This window comes from Palaemon carinicauda, chromosome 38 (genome assembly GCF_036898095.1).
Source record: "Palaemon carinicauda isolate YSFRI2023 chromosome 38, ASM3689809v2, whole genome shotgun sequence".
Taxonomy (NCBI): domain Eukaryota; kingdom Metazoa; phylum Arthropoda; class Malacostraca; order Decapoda; family Palaemonidae; genus Palaemon; species Palaemon carinicauda.
This window is the reverse complement of record NC_090762.1, coordinates 4,083,665-4,096,431: the sequence shown is the minus strand read 5'-3', so window position 1 is coordinate 4,096,431 and position 12,767 is coordinate 4,083,665.

Genomic DNA, 12,767 nt, shown 5'->3' with positions numbered 1-12,767 from the left:
TCAAAACATTAGCAATACATTTTTCTTCCATTTCAGTAAATAAATAAGTTGAACAACTACCAAACAATTTTAATTTATTCATTCTGCAAAGTACACGTATGTATGTATTAACATCAATGAATCTTGGTTGTATTACAATAAAATAACTTAAAAATATGGGTGTAAAAAAAGAAACATGTTATTTTTATTAATAAAATAAATTTTTGAATATACTTACCCGGTGATCATATAAGCTGTCAGCTCTGCTGCCCGACAGAAAAACCTAAGGACAAAATACGCCAGCGATCGCTATACAGGTGGGGGTGTACATCAACAGCGTCATCTGTCGAGCAGGTACTCAAGTACTCCATGTAAACACAGAACCAATTTTCTCCTCGGTCCACTGGGTCTCTATTGGGGAGGAAGGGAGGGTCCTTTAATATATGATCACCGGGTAAGTATATTCAAAAATTTATTTTATTAATAAAAATAACATTTTTCAATATTAAACTTAGCCGGTGATCATATAAGCTGATTCACACCCAGGGGGGTGGGTAGAGACCAGCATTACATGTTTACATTATTAAGAGCTAAGTATTTTGTATTTCATTTTAGCAGTTATTCAAAATAACAAACATAAAATGAATAAGTACCTGGTAAGGAAGTCGACTTGAACAATTACTCTGCCTTTTTAAGTACGTCTTCCTTACTGAGCCTCGCGATCCTCATAGGATGCTGTGCGACTCCTAGGAGCTGAAGTATCAAGGGTTGCAACCCATACTAAAGGACCTCATCAAAACCTCTAATCTAGGCGCTTCTCAAGAAAAGAATTTGACCACCCGCCAAATCAACCAGGATGCGAAAGGCTTCTTAGCCTTCCGGACAACCCAAAAACAACAATAAAAAACATTTCAAGAGAAAGATTAAAAAAGGTTATGGAATTAGGGGAATGTAGTGGTTGAGCCCTCACCCACTACTGCACTCGCTGCTACGAATGGTCCCAGGGTGTAGCAGTTCTCGTAAAGAGACTGGACATCTTTAAGATAAAAAGACGCAAACACTGACTTGCTTCTCCAATAGGTTGCGTCCATTATACTCTGCAGAGATCTGTTTTGTTTGAAGGCCACTGAAGTTGCGACAGCTCTAACTTCATGTGTCCTTACCTTCAGCAAAGCATGGTCTTCCTCATTCAGATGGGAATGAGCTTCTCGCATCAACAGTCTAATATAATAGGAAACTGCATTCTTCGACATAGGTAAAGAAGGTTTCTTAATAGCACACCATAAAGCTTCTGACTGTCCTCGTAAAGGTTTAGTTCATTTTAAATAGAACTTAAGAGCTCTAACAGGGCACAAGACTCTTTCTAGTTCATTTCCAACCAAATTAGAAAGGCTTGGAATATCGAACGATTTCGGCCAAGGACGAGAAGGTAGTTCGTTTTTGGCTAGAAAACCAAGCTGCAAAGAACATGTAGCCGTTTCAGATGAAAATCCGATGTTCCTGCTGAAGGCGTGTATCTCACTGACTCTTTTAGCTGTAGCTAAGCAGACGAGGAAAAGAGTCTTTAAAGTGAGATCTTTAAAGGAGGCTGATTGTAGCGGCTCGAACCTTTCTGACATAAGGAATCTTAGTACCACGTCTAAATTCCAACCTGGTGTGGCCAAACGACGCTCCTTCGAGGTCTCAAAAGACTTAAGGAGGTCCTGTAGATCTTTGTTGTTGGAAAGATCTAAGCCTCTGTGACGGAAGACTGCTGCCAACATGCTTCTGTAACCCTTGATAGTGGGAGCTGAAAGAGATCTTTCCTTCCTCAGATATAAAAGGAAGTCAGCTATTTGAGTTACAGAGGTACTGGTTGAGGATACTGATACCGACTTGCACCAGCTTCGGAAGACTTCCCACTTCGACTGGTAGACTCTAAGAGTGGATGTCCTCCTTGCTCTAGCAATCGCCCTGGCTGCCTCCTTCGAAAAGCCTCTAGCTCTCGAGAGTCTTTCGATAGTCTGAAGGCAGTCAGACGAAGAGCGTGGAGGCTTGGGTGTACCTTCTTTACGTGTGGCTGACGTAGAAGGTCCACTCTTAGCGGAAGTGTTCTGGGAACGTCCACTAGCCATTGCAGTACCTCGGTGAACCATTCTCTCGCGGGCCAGAGGGGAGCAACCAACGTCAACCTTGTCCCTTCGTGAGAGGCGAACTTCTGCAGTACCTTGTTGACAATCTTGAACGGGGGGAATGCATAAAGGTCTAGATGGGACCAATCCAGAAGAAAGGCATCTATATGAACTGCTGCTGGGTCCGGGATTGGCGAGCAATAATTTGGGAGCCTCTTGGTCATTGAGGTTGCAAAGAGATCTATGGTAGGTTGGCCCCATGTGGCCCAAAGTCTCTTGCATACATTCTTGTGAAGGGTCCATTCTGTTGGGATGATTTGACCCTTCCGACTGAGGCGGTCCGCCATGACATTCATGTTGCCTTGAATGAACCTCGTTACTAGAGACAGGTTTAGATCTCTTGACCAGGTGAGGAGGTCCCTTGCGATCTCGTACAACTTCAGAGAATGGGTCCCTCCTTGCTTGGAGATGTACGCCAAGGCCGTGGTGTTGTCGGAGTTCACCTCCACCACCTTGCCTAGAAGGAGGGACTTGAAGCTTTTCAAGGCCAGATGAACTGCCAGTAGCTCCTTGCAGTTGATATGTAACGCTCTTTGCTCCGCGTTCCAGGTGCCCGAGCATTCCCGACCGTCTAATGTCGCACCCCAGCCCGTGTCCGATGCGTCCGAGAAGAGAACGTGGTTGGGGGTCTGAACAGTCAGTGGCAGACCCTCTCTGAGGTTGATGTTGTCCTTCCACCAGGTCAGTGATGACTTCATCTTCTCGGAAATAGGGATCGAGACCGCTTCTAGCGTCTTGTCCTTTCTCCAGTGAACAGCCAGGTGAAATTGAAGGGGACGGAGGTGCAGTCTCCCTAACGCAATGAACTGGTCCAGTGATGAAAGCGTCCCTATCAGACTCATCCACTGTCTGACTGAACATCGGTCCTTCAGTAGCATGTTCTGGATGCATCCTTGGGCTTGACTTATTCTGGGGGCCGACGGAAAGGCCCGAAAAGCTTGACTGTGAATCTCCATCCCTAGGTACACTATAGTTTGGGATGGGACCAGTTGGGACTTTTCCATATTGACCAGGAGACCCAATTCCTTGGTCAGATCTAGAGTCCACTTTAGATTCTCCAGACAGCGACGACTGGACGAAGCTCTTAAAAGCCAGTCGTCCAAATAGAGGGAGGCTCTGATGTCTGCTAAATGCAGGAATTTGGCAATATTCCTCATCAGTTTCGTAAAGACAAGAGGTGCCGTGCTTAGGCCAAAGCACAGGGCTTGAAATTGGTAGACAACCTTCCCGTAAACGAACCTTAGAAAAGGTTGGGAATCTGGGTGGATGGGGACGTGAAAGTAAGCGTCCTTGAGGTCTAAAGAGACCATCCAGTCTTCCTTCCTGACCGCTGCTAGAACAGACTTTGTCGTCTCCATGGCGAACGTCTGCTTGGTGACAAAGACATTCAGAGCACTGACGTCTAGCACCGGTCTCCACCCTCCTGTCTTCTTTACCACTAAGAAGAGACGGTTGTAGAAGCCCGGGGATTGATGGTCCCGGACTTTGACTACCGCTCCCTTTTCTAGTAAGAGAGACACCTCTTGCTTCAAAGCTAGACGCTTGTCCTCCTCTCTGTACCTGGGAGAGAGGTCGATGGGAGTCGTTGCTAGAGGGGGCTTGCGCAAGAATGGGATCTTGTACCCCTCTCTGAGCAACTTCACAGATTGTGCATCTGCGCCCCTGTTCTCCCAGGACTGCCAGTAGTTCTTGAGTCTGGCTCCCACTGCTGTCTGAAGAATGTGGCAGTCAGACTCTGCCTCTAAAGGACTTGGTACCTTTCTTCTTGCTCCCACGTTTCCCTTCGGCACGAGCACCTCCTCTGCTGGAGGCTCTGCCACGAAAGGGCGGAATGAATCTTGACGCTGGAGTATCCATCCTGGGTCTAGACACGGAAGGCAAAGGGGTGGCTTTGCGTGCGGATGACGCAACCAGGTCATGCGTGTCTTTTTGAATCAAGGAGGCAGCAATCTCCTTGATCAACTCCTCTGGGAAAAGGCACTTCGAGAGAGGGGCAAACATAAGCTCCGACCTCTGACATTGAGTTACTCCAGCTGACAAGAAGGAGCAAAGGTTTTCTCGTTTCTTGAGGACCCCGGAAACGAACGAAGCCGCAAGCTCACTGGAACCGTCCCGTATGGCCTTGTCCATGCAGGACATAATGAGCATGGAAGTTTCCTTGTCAGAAGGGGAGGTCTTCCTGCTCAACGCTCCCAAACACCAGTCCAAAAAGTTAAACACTTCGAACGCTCTGAACACTCCTTTCATCAGATGATCTAAATCTGAAGGAGTCCAACAAATCTTGGAGCGTCTCATGGCCAGCCTGCGGGGAGAGTCTACTAGACTTGAGAAGTCGCCCTGGGCAGAGGCAGGAACTCCCAAGCCGAGAACTTCTCCCGTGGCATACCAGACGCTCGATCTGGAAGCGAGTTTCGCAGGGGGAAACAAGAATGCTGTCTTCCCCAGGTGCTTTTTGGACTGCATCCAATCTCCCAACACCCTTAAAGCTCTCTTGGACGAGCGGGCGAGGACGAGCTTCGTAAAGGCAGGCGCGGATGACTGTGTGCCTAAAGAGAACTCAGATGGAGGTGAGCGTGGGGCCGCAGAAACAAACTGATCTGGATACAAGTCCTTGAACAGTGCAAGTACTTTTCTAAAGTCCAGGGAGGGAGGCGTGGTCTTGGGTTCGTCGATGTCCGTGTGCGGGTCGTCATGAGTTTTTATTGAAAAAGGGCCTTATTTTTGGGTCCGAAACGAGTAAGGGCCGGGGTCAGATATAATGCCCCAATATTTTCGGTGTCAGATTTTGTGTTAGACTACAGCATAGAGTCGTTTTATGGGTATAAATGTGGTCATCGCATATTTTCGCTCTACGGCTAAAATTATAGAAGATATACGAGTTTTTATTGAAAAAGGGCCTTATTTTTGGGGTCCGAAACGAGTAAGGGCCGGGGTCAGAGATAATGCCCCAATATTTTCGGTGTCAGATTTTGTGTTAGACTACAGCATAGAGTCGTTTTATGGGTATAAATGTAGTCATCGCATATTTTCGCTCTACGGCTAAAATTATTGAAGATATATGAGTTTTTATTGAAAAAGGGCCTTATTTTTGGGGTCCGAAACGAGTAAGGGCCGGGGTCAGAGATAATGCCCCAATATTTTCGGTGTCAGATTTTGTGTTAGACTACAGCATAGAGTCGTTTTATGGGTATAAATGTGGTCATCGCATATTTTCGCTCTACGGCTAAAATTATAGAAGATATATGAGTTTTTATTGAAAAAGGGCCTTATTTTTGGGGTCCGAAACGAGTAAGGGCCGGGGTCAGAGATAATGCCCCAATATTTTCGGTGTCAGATTTTGTGTTAGACTACAGCATAGAGTCGTTTTATGGGTATAAATGTGGTCATCGCATATTTTCGCTCTACGGCTAAAATTATAGAAGATATATGAGTTTTTATTGAAAAAGGGCCTTATTTTTGGGGTCCGAAACGAGTAAGGGCCGGGGTCAGAGATAATGCCCCAATATTTTCGGTGTCAGATTTTGTGTTAGACTACAGCATAGAGTCGTTTTATGGGTATAAATGTGGTCATCGCATATTTTCGCTCTACGGCTAAAATTATAGAAGATATTTGAGTTTTTATTGAAAAAGGGCCTTATTTTTGGGGTCCGAAACGAGTATGGGCCGGGGTCAGAGATAATGCCCCAATATTTTCGGTGTCAGATTTTGTGTTAGACTACAGCATAGAGTCGTTTTATGGGTATAAATGTGGTCATCGCATATTTTCGCTCTACGGCTAAAATTATAGAAGATATATGAGTTTTTATTGAAAAAGGGCCTTATTTTTGGGGTCCGAAACGAGTAAGGGCCGGGGTCAGAGATAATGCCCCAATATTTTCGGTGTCAGATTTTGTGTTAGACTACAGCATAGAGTCGTTTTATGGGTATAAATGTGGTCATCGCATATTTTCGCTCTACGGCTAAAATTATAGAAGATATATGAGTTTTTATTGAAAAAGGGCCTTATTTTTGGGGTCCGAAACGAGTAAGGGCCGTGGTCAGAGATAATGCCCCAATATTTTCGGTGTCAGATTTTGTGTTAGACTACAGCAGAGTCGTTTTATGGGTATAAATGTGGTCATCGCATATTTTCGCTCTACGGCTAAAATTATAGAAGATATATGAGTTTTTATTGAAAAAGGGCCTTATTTTTGGGGTCCGAAACGAGTAAGGGCCGGGGTCAGAGATAAAGCCCCAATATTTTCGGTGTCAGATTTTGTGTTAGACTACAGCATAGAGTCGTTTTATGGGTATAAATGTGGTCATCGCATATTTTCGCTCTACGGCTAAAATTATAGAAGATATATGAGTTTTTATTGAAAAAGGGCCTTATTTTTGGGGTCCGAAACGAGTAAGGGCCGGGGTCAGAGATAATGCCCCAATATTTTCGGTGTCAGATTTTGTGTTAGACTACAGCATAGAGTCGTTTTATGGGTATAAATGTGGTCATCGCATATTTTCGCTCTACGGCTAAAATTATAGAAGATATATGAGTTTTTATTGAAAAAGGGCCTTATTTTTGGGGTTCGAAACGAGTAAGGGCCGGGGTCAGAGATAATGCCCCAATATTTTCGGTGTCAGATTTTGTGTTAGACTACAGCATAGAGTCGTTTTATGGGTATAAATGTGGTCATCGCATATTTTCGCTCTACGGCTAAAATTATAGAAGATATATGAGTTTTTATTGAAAAAGGGCCTTATTTTTGGGGTCCGAAACGAGTAAGGGCCGGGGTCAGAGATAATGCCCCAATATTTTCGGTGTCAGATTTTGTGTTAGACTACAGCATAGAGTCGTTTTATGGGTATAAATGTGGTCATCGCATATTTTCGCTCTACGGCTAAAATTATAGAAGATATATGAGTTTTTATTGAAAAAGGGCCTTATTTTTGGGGTCCGAAACGAGTAAGGGCCGGGGTCAGAGATAATACCCCAATATTTTCGGTGTCAGATTTTGTGTTAGACTACAGCATAGAGTCGTTTTATGGGTATAAATGTGGTCATCGCATATTTTCGCTCTACGGCTAAAATTATAGAAGATATATGAGTTTTTATTGAAAAAGGGCCTTATTTTTGGGGTCCGAAACGAGTAAGGGCCGGGGTCAGAGATAATGCCCCAATATTTTCGGTGTCAGATTTTGTGTTAGACTACAGCATAGAGTCGTTTTATGGGTATAAATGTGGTCATCGCATATTTTCGCTCTACGGCTAAAATTATAGAAGATATATGAGTTTTTATTGAAAAAGGGCCTTATTTTTGGGGTCCGAAACGAGTAAGGGCCGGGGTCAGAGATAATGCCCCAATATTTTCGGTGTCAGATTTTGTGTTAGACTACAGCATAGAGTCGTTTTATGGGTATAAATGTGGTCATCGCATATTTTCGCTCTACGGCTAAAATTATAGAAGATATATGAGTTTTTATTGAAAAAGGGCCTTATTTTTGGGGTCCGAAACGAGTAAGGGCCGGGGTCAGAGATAATGCCCCAATATTTTCGGTGTCAGATTTTGTGTTAGACTACAGCATAGAGTCGTTTTATGGGTATAAATGTGGTCATCGCATATTTTCGCTCTACGGCTAAAATTATAGAAGATATATGAGTTTTTATTGAAAAAGGGCCTTATTTTTGGGGTCCGAAACGAGTAAGGGCCGGGGTCAGAGATAATGCCCCAATATTTTCGGTGTCAGATTTTGTGTTAGACTACAGCATAGAGTCGTTTTATGGGTATAAATGTGGTCATCGCATATTTTCGCTCTACGGCTAAAATTATAGAAGATATATGAGTTTTTATTGAAAAAGGGCCTTATTTTTGGGGTCCGAAACGAGTAAGGGCCGGGGTCAGAGATAATGCCCCAATATTTTCGGTGTCAGATTTTGTGTTAGACTACAGCATAGAGTCGTTTTATGGGTATAAATGTGGTCATCGCATATTTTCGCTCTACGGCTAAAATTATAGAAGATATATGAGTTTTTATTGAAAAAGGGCCTTATTTTTGGGGTCCGAAACGAGTAAGGGCCGGGGTCAGAGATAATGCCCCAATATTTTCGGTGTCAGATTTTGTGTTAGACTACAGCATAGAGTCGTTTTATGGGTATAAATGTGGTCATCGCATATTTTCGCTCTACGGCTAAAATTATAGAAGATATATGAGTTTTTATTGAAAAAGGGCCTTATTTTTGGGGTCCGAAACGAGTAAGGGCCGGGGTCAGAGATAATGCCCCAATATTTTCGGTGTCAGATTTTGTGTTAGACTACAGCATAGAGTCGTTTTATGGGTATAAATGTGGTCATCGCATATTTTCGCTCTACGGCTAAAATTATAGAAGATATATGAGTTTTTATTGAAAAAGGGCCTTATTTTTGGGGTCCGAAACGAGTAAGGGCCGGGGTCAGAGATAATGCCCCAATATTTTCGGTGTCAGATTTTGTGTTAGACTACAGCATAGAGTCGTTTTATGGGTATAAATGTGGTCATCGCATATTTTCGCTCTACGGCTAAAATTATAGAAGATATATGAGTTTTTATTGAAAAAGGGCCTTATTTTTGGGGTCCGAAACGAGTAAGGGCCGGGGTCAGAGATAATGCCCCAATATTTTCGGTGTCAGATTTTGTGTTAGACTACAGCATAGAGTCGTTTTATGGGTATAAATGTGGTCATCGCATATTTTCGCTCTACGGCTAAAATTATAGAAGATATATGAGTTTTTATTGAAAAAGGGCCTTATTTTTGGGGTCCGAAACGAGTAAGGGCCGGGGTCAGAGATAATGCCCCAATATTTTCGGTGTCAGATTTTGTGTTAGACTACAGCAGAGTCGTTTTATGGGTATAAATGTGGTCATCGCATATTTTCGCTCTACGGCTAAAATTATAGAAGATATATGAGTTTTTATTGAAAAAGGGCCTTATTTTTGGGGTCCGAACCGAGTAAGGGCCGGGGTCAGAGATAATGCCCCAATATTTTCGGTGTCAGATTTTGTGTTAGACTACAGCATAGAGTCGTTTTATGGGTATAAATGTGGTCATCGCATATTTTCGCTCTACGGCTAAAATTATAGAAGATATATGAGTTTTTATTGAAAAAGGGCCTTATTTTTGGGGTCCGAACCGAGTAAGGGCCGGGGTCAGAGATAATGCCCCAATATTTTTGGTGTCAGATTTTGTGTTAGACTACAGCATAGAGTCGTTTTATGGGTATAAATGTGGTCATCGCATATTTTCGCTCTACGGCTAAAATTATAGAAGATATATGAGTTTTTATTGAAAAAGGGCCTTATTTTTGGGGTCCGAAATGAGTAAGTGCCGGGGTCAGAGATAATGCCCCAATATTTTCGGTGTCAGATTTTGTGTTAGACTACAGCATAGAGTCGTTTTATGGGTATAAATGTGGTCATCGCATATTTTCGCTCTACGGCTAAAATTATAGAAGATAAGAGTTTTTATTGAAAAAGGGCCTTATTTTTGGGGTCCGAAACGAGTAAGGGCCGGGGTCAGAGATAATGCCCCAATATTTTCGGTGTTAGATTTTGTGTTAGACTACAGCATAGAGTCGTTTTATGGGTATAAATGTGGTCATCGCATATTTTCGCTCTACGGCTAAAATTATAGAAGATATATGAGTTTTTATTGAAAAAGGGCCTTATTTTTGGGGTCCGAAACGAGTAAGGGCCGGGGTCAGAGATAATGCCCCAATATTTTCGGTGTCAGATTTTGTGTTAGACTACAGCATAGAGTCGTTTTATGGGTATAAATGTGGGTCATCGCATATTTTCGCTCTACGGCTAAAATTATAGAAGATATATGAGTTTTTATTGAAAAAGGGCCTTATTTTTGGGGTCCGAAACGAGTAAGGGCCGGGGTCAGAGATAATGCCCCAATATTTTCGGTGTCAGATTTTGTGTTAGACTACAGCATAGAGTCGTTTTATGGGTATAAATGTGGTCATCGCATATTTTCGCTCTACGGCTAAAATTATAGAAGATATACGAGTTTTTATTGAAAAAGGGCCTTATTTTTGGGGTCCGAAACGAGTAAGGGCCGGGGTCAGAGATAATGCCCCAATATTTTCGGTGTCAGATTTTGTGTTAGACTACAGCATAGAGTCGTTTTATGGGTATAAATGTGGTCATCGCATATTTTCGCTCTACGGCTAAAATTATAGAAGATATATGAGTTTTTATTGAAAAAGGGCCTTATTTTTGGGGTCCGAAACGAGTAAGGGCCGGGGTCAGAGATAATGCCCCAATATTTTCGGTGTCAGATTTTGTGTTAGACTACAGCATAGAGTCGTCTTAAGGGTATAAATGTGGTCATCGCATATTTTCGCTCTACGGCTAAAATTATAGAAGATATATGAGTTTTTATTGAAAAAGGGCCTTATTTTTGGGGTCCGAAACGAGGTAAGGGCCGGGGTCAGAGATAATGCCCCAATATTTTCGGTGTCAGATTTTGTGTTAGACTACAGCATAGAGTCGTTTTATGGGTATAAATGTGGTCATCGCATATTTTCGCTCTACGGCTAAAATTATAGAAGATATATGAGTTTTTATTGAAAAAGGGCCTTATTTTTGGGGTCCGAAATGAGTAAGGGCCGGGGTCAGAGATAATGCCCCAATATTTTCGGTGTCAGATTTTGTGTTAGACTACAGCATAGAGTCGTTTTATGGGTATAAATGTGGTCATCGCATATTTTCGCTCTACGGCTAAAATTATAGAAGATATATGAGTTTTTATTGAAAAAGGGCCTTATTTTTGGGGTCCGAAACGAGTAAGGGCCGGGGTCAGAGATAATGCCCCAATATTTTCGGTGTCAGATTTTGTGTTAGACTACAGCATAGAGTCGTTTTATGGGTATAAATGTGGTCATCGCATATTTTCGCTCTACGGCTAAAATTATAGAAGATATATGAGTTTTTATTGAAAAAGGGCCTTATTTTTGGGGTCCCGAAACGAGTAAGGGCCGGGGTCAGAGATAATGCCCCAATATTTTCGGTGTCAGATTTTGTGTTAGACTACAGCATAGAGTCGTTTTATGGGTATAAATGTGGTCATCGCATATTTTCGCTCTACGGCTAAAATTATAGAAGATATATGAGTTTTTATTGAAAAAGGGCCTTATTTTTGGGGTCCGAAACGAGTAAGGGCCGGGGTCAGAGATAATGCCCCAATATTTTCGGTGTCAGATTTTGTGTTAGACTACAGCATAGAGTCGTTTTATGGGTATAAATGTGGTCATCGCATATTTTCGCTCTACGGCTAAAATTATAGAAGATATATGAGTTTTTATTGAAAAAGGGCCTTATTTTTGGGGTCCGAAACGAGTAAGGGCCGGGGTCAGAGATAATGCCCCAATATTTTCGGTGTCAGATTTTGTGTTAGACTACAGCATAGAGTCGTTTTATGGGTATAAATGTGGTCATCGCATATTTTCGCTCTACGGCTAAAATTATAGAAGATATGAGTTTTTATTGAAAAAGGGCCTTATTTTTGGGGTCCGAAACGAGTAAGGGCCGGGGTCAGAGATAATGCCCCAATATTTTCGGTGTCAGATTTTGTGTTAGACTACAGCATAGAGTCGTTTTATGGGTATAAATGTGGTCATCGCATATTTTCGCTCTACGGCTAAAATTATAGAAGATATACGAGTTTTTATTGAAAAAGGGCCTTATTTTTGGGGTCCGAAACGAGTAAGGGCCGGGGTCAGAGATAATGCCCCAATATTTTCGGTGTCAGATTTTGTGTTAGACTACAGCATAGAGTCGTTTTATGGGTATAAATGTGGTCATCGCATATTTTCGCTCTACGGCTAAAATTATAGAAGATATATGAGTTTTTATTGAAAAAGGGCCTTATTTTTTGGGGTCCGAAACGAGTAAGGGCCGGGGTCAGAGATAATGCCCCAATATTTTCGGTGTCAGATTTTGTGTTAGACTACAGCATAGAGTCGTCTTATGGGTATAAATGTGGTCATCGCATATTTTCGCTCTACGGCTAAAATTATAGAAGATATATGAGTTTTTATTGAAAAAGGGCCTTATTTTTGGGGTCCGAAACGAGTAAGGGCCGGGGTCAGAGATAATGCCCCAATATTTTCGGTGTCAGATTTTGTGTTAGACTACAGCATAGAGTCGTTTTATGGGTATAAATGTGGTCATCGCATATTTTCGCTCTACGGCTAAAATTATAGAAGATATATGAGTTTTTATTGAAAAAGGGCCTTATTTTTGGGGTCCGAAATGAGTAAGGGCCGGGGGTCAGAGATAATGCCCCAATATTTTCGGTGTCAGATTTTGTGTTAGACTACAGCATAGAGTCGTTTTATGGGTATAAATGTGGTCATCGCATATTTTCGCTCTACGGCTAAAATTATAGAAGATAAGAGTTTTTATTGAAAAAGGGCCTTATTTTTGGGGTCCGAAACGAGTAAGGGCCGGGGTCAGAGATAATGCCCCAATATTTTCGGTGTCAGATTTTGTGTTAGACTACAGCATAGAGTCGTTTTATGGGTATAAATGTGGTCATCGCATATTTTCGCTCTACGGCTAAAATTATAGAAGATATATGAGTTTTTATTGAAAAAG